Below are 4,886 nucleotides of genomic sequence, written 5' to 3'. Positions count from 1 at the left end.
CCGCGAGAGGAACGTGGGGACGTAAGCGGTTCGTCGAGAGGATCAGTTTTCCGGAAAACCTAGCGGTTAGAATCGTAAGAAAACCTTACGATTGAGGTAAGAAACCCCTCACCTGCAGTATAATTGCTCTCGCTTGTTAGTTTTGGCGTTAGTTCAGTAATTTTACAGTTTTCAGTTTTAGGGTGTGCTTTTAGTGCACACCAAGCATTCGGTAGAATGCCCAGTTCAGAAGGATGTACTAGTAGGCGTCCTAACAGCATGTAAAATGTATTAGAAACATTTTATTCAGTTTATTATCAGTTATTACAGCTATATGGATCAGATATCCATTGGGTGGGCTCCCACAGTAGCCTCTAGGTTCAGATAACCTAGCTCTAGGTTCAGATAACCTAGAACAGCAAAGTAAAATAAAACAGTATTCAGTATTTTACTTTTATTCAGTTGGCATCGTGCTTGGATCAGATATCCATGGGCTGGACTCCCACAGTCGTCCCTAGGTTCAGATAACCTAGTAACCCTGCTGGATTCGGAACTTGCAATCCCGGGTCTCGTAGGGATGCGCGCACAGTAAGCACAGTTGCCAGGGCCCCAGCAGCATGTTTAGTATTTTCATCTATTATATGTATAGTTTTCAAATTTGAAACCAGTGATGAAAACACTAATTTAGCTTCCAGTTCAGTTTAGGTTCAGTTTACATGATTTGAGTTCATGTACAGATTTAGACATATGCATGACTAGTTCAGTTTCATGCTCAGTTTATATGTTGTGCCATGTTTCAGTTTCAGTTTATGCTTTGTTTGATATGCCATGCCATGCTTGCATGTTCAGTATGTTTTTTTCAAACAACATGATTTAAAATCATAATTGCATCGTATGCACGATTTAGTGAGGTAGATGGTTTCTTACTAAGCTTTAAGCTTACAGGTACTACTTTTCTTATACTGCAGATACAGGTAAAAGAAAAGTGGACTAGCGGAGGCTGGAGGGCGATGCTACAATGATGTGTGTGTGCAAGGGGTCTGGAATAAAGATCCTTGGGATCTACACGCTTTTAATTCAGTTTTAGTACTTAACACGTCTGGTTTTATGAATTAGTCTTGTTACAGTTTAGTGAACTATATCTTGTTTAGTCATCATGTTTAGAATATGAGTATTCACATTCTTGAGTGTTTTTCATGTATCTAGAACTGGTCTCTGTGAGTTGTGGCACGTTCGGTCTGGAAGTTCTGAAATCGAAACTCGATTTCATATCGAGTGGATCGGTCTGCCCCGATCCGTTCTGACTATCGGGATCTGGATCGGTCGGCGGCCGATCGAGCCTCTGATATGTTATCGTATGCTATCGTCGATCGTCCGATCGATCCGGTGAGTTCGGGCGAATCGATCAGGAGGATCGGTAGCCGACCGATCTGTCTGGATCGGTCGACGGACCGATCGAGCAACGAAACATAAGAGCGCGCGATCGGTCTACCGACCGATCGGTGCTCGATCGGTCGATGAGCCGATCGGATCGCAACGAGCGGCGAAGCACGAGGCTCACCGATCGGTCTCCGGCCGATCCGGAGGGTGCATCCGTGCGATATCGGCTGGAACGATCTGTGAATCGTTCCGAAGGCTCAATCGACTTACGGATCGGTTGAAATGTCTGACTGCAGCTAGCAGGACATCCAAGAGGCATAGATTGTCTCTCCTAGCATGTGTACAACACTCAGGTACTCCTAGAATGTCAGGTTAAGACTTTACAGTAATTAGTTTAGCAAATTTCAAATTTGCTCAGTTTTCCGCACAGTATTTTCAGTAGTTAATGTAGCGATCCGGCTCACAGCCTGGTACCCAGGAGTCGGGTCGTTACAAGTTCAACATTGGCATATGGTTCTGTATCAAGAAAAAGGACACAACACCGGTAAATGAACTTGGAGAACAACTAGAATAAAAAAAGTAGAATCCGGAGATGAAAAAGAAAGCTCAACTGATGCTCGGGCCATATAAATCCTCCAATGTGACTTGACAAATAAAGAACTTGATCAAGTTGGTTACTTTAATAATTCAAAAGAGCTTTGGGGCAAGTTGGTCAAAATTCATCAAGAAACCCACGCTCCAAAGGTAATCGAAAGCAATTATATTTTAAATAATTTTCCTAATAATAAAATATAGGATAACAAATCATCCTCGAAAGTGTCAGCCATGGAAGAACCAAAGCACTCGAGCCACCTTGTAGTTATAGAAAAAAAATGAAGAGTTTGAGTCCAAGTCTAAGGACAAATATGAATCAGAGTCCGACGAGGAGTCCAAGAGAAGCCACTGATCTGCATCCATTTTTGAAGGACCCGATGAGGTAACTTTCAATTCAAAATCTGAACTGTTGTTGACTCTCCGCAAGTGTACGGAAATGTCATAAGTAATAATAAAAGATATCGTATCCACAGGGACTGGAATAACCACTAAAGATAACTCAACGCGAATTAGCTAAAAATTTAATCAATCAATTCACAAAAACAAAGTGAAACTATGAAAGGTAAAGACAGAAATAAAAGAACAAGAAACAAGAATAAGGGTAATGATAAAGGATGTTCTAGGAGTTTTGGTTTCATTGTAAGGTTATTAAATGTAAATGATCTACCAAATCTTTATTCCTCAATTGTCCATTATTTGTAGAAGGTTGTCGGTTCTCTCTTGCAATAGACAACCGGCCTAGGACTAAAATCTATACCTAAATGTGATCAATTAGGTATGAATCTATGTTGTCCTTACACAGGCTTGTTCCTGTCACGAACGTCCCTCGGATAATCAACATAGGAATTCACAATTCATCAACCACATAAAGATACAAAGATTAATGCATACTATCTATTCTACCCCCTTGAATAACCCTATGTCACCTTCAAGATCATCCCTCAAACGTCCTTACACGGGCATGTCTGTCACGTACACCCCTCGGAAAATCGAATGGGGAATTACCTCTACAAGATCCACAAGATATCCAAACATTCAATCAAGCATGGTAATTAAGCTCTAATCACAACAATCCACACAAGAAAGAATGGATACAAACAGGGCAAAATCATAGAAATAGGAAATTGACATATCTACAAGAGTTTTACATCAAATCATCCTTACAATTACTACCTTCATCCTAGAACAAAGAAATCTACTCCATAAAATGGGGAAAGAAATCCGAAGAGAGGAAGATTACAAGCATTCTTGATCCTAAATCCAAGAAGAGGAAGAAAGAAAGCTTATCTATGATGAAGAACCGTCTCCGGATCCGATCCACAATCTTGGAGTCAAAGCATTGAAGATTCTCCCTTGAATCGCCAGAAAATCCCTCCAAGATGGTGGAGGAACGCCCAAATCTTGATTTCCCCCCAAAAGGGAGAAGATCCTCCTTGAATTCATGAAGGAGGCCTTATATAGAGGGGAGGTTTGGGTGCCACACGACCCCGAGGCCCGACCGTGTGAGGTTCACATGGCCAAGGCCACTCCCTTCTCTACCTACCCTACATGGTCGTGGGTGATACACGGTCGTGACATGCTTCTTCCACAACTCCCTTTGCATAGCCGTGTAGATCTACATGGTCTGCACTACCTCTGCCTCTGGAAACCTTGCACGGTCGTGTGGTGCACACGGCCAGGGCCTTCTTGGTCTTTGGAAACCTTGAACAGCCATGTGGTGTACACGGTCGAGGCTTCTTTTGGCTTCAAATCTTGACACGGTCGTGTGAGGTTCACACGGTCGTGTGAGGTTCACACGGTCGTGTGAGGTTCACACGGTCGTGTGAGGTTCACACGGCCAAGGTCACCTCCTTTTCTACTGCAATCACACAACCAAGGATCTCCACACGGCCTGGGCGACCCCCCATGGTAGGGTCGTGTGAGGTTCAGGTACAACGCCTTCCTCTCTAGCTTCGCTTGCAGATTTGGCCTCGAACATGAATCCTTCACCAAATTCGACCCCTGTATACAGAAAATGCACAAAAGCAGATCTCCAAATAAAAAGAGTAAATATGCTGAAAGGAAAACTGGATGTATGAAAATGCATAGATAAAGCATGCTCAAAGTATGTGAATGTGCGTCAAAACATGTTAAACAAGAGTATACAATCTACACACATCAACTGTTAAAAGTAATTAAATGTTTGTTTAAAAATTAACCAAGTCCAAAATTAAATTATTACTAAAGGAAATTGACCACCTTAAGGACTAAGTTTGCTTGAGTCACTCGACTAACCAAGTTCAAGTTGGAACTTCAACTCAAGTTGCGAAACTTGAAGAAAAAAAATTTAGCTTGAAAAGGTAAGTGGAGTAACTGAAGAAGATGTTGGCAAAGTTCGAATTGAAATCCAAGTGTCAAAATATGATACTTCAATCACAATGAGCTATGTATAATAGATTTGGACTCGGTTATAAACCAAACACATCCAATAAACCGTATTTATCTTTACTTAGTCAAAACGTTAAAAATCAAGTCCAAGCATGGATCCCAAAATCATGTTTAACTAAATAAAATGAACCAAATAAGTATTTGATCCCCAAGAGTTAGATCCATCTCTTAGATAAATCATATCTAAACTATGACTCAGGGGGAGCAAATAGAAAAATTGTTCAACCTCTTAATTGATTGAATATGCATGCTTAGGTTTAGATTTAATTTTCTGCTTAACTTAGAATGGCTAGTTAAAAAGATTTAACAAACCCTAATAACATGGTATCAGAATGGATTAAGATAATAGTAGACTAAGAAACTCTATCGAAGGCATGTCTAAGTTGAATCATATGTGTTCTACCTGATGCACTAGACTTAGTGAATCTAGTTAAAGGTACACCAGTCAAACATGAGTTAGTTAGGAAAAAACTTAGTATTAAGTTCTTTGAATTGATTATTTTTAG

The sequence above is a fragment of the Zingiber officinale genome, chromosome 1A (assembly GCF_018446385.1).
Source record: "Zingiber officinale cultivar Zhangliang chromosome 1A, Zo_v1.1, whole genome shotgun sequence".
Classification (NCBI taxonomy): domain Eukaryota; kingdom Viridiplantae; phylum Streptophyta; class Magnoliopsida; order Zingiberales; family Zingiberaceae; genus Zingiber; species Zingiber officinale.
The sequence above is the reverse complement of the archived record's forward strand: the minus strand, read 5'-3'. Positions refer to the sequence as shown.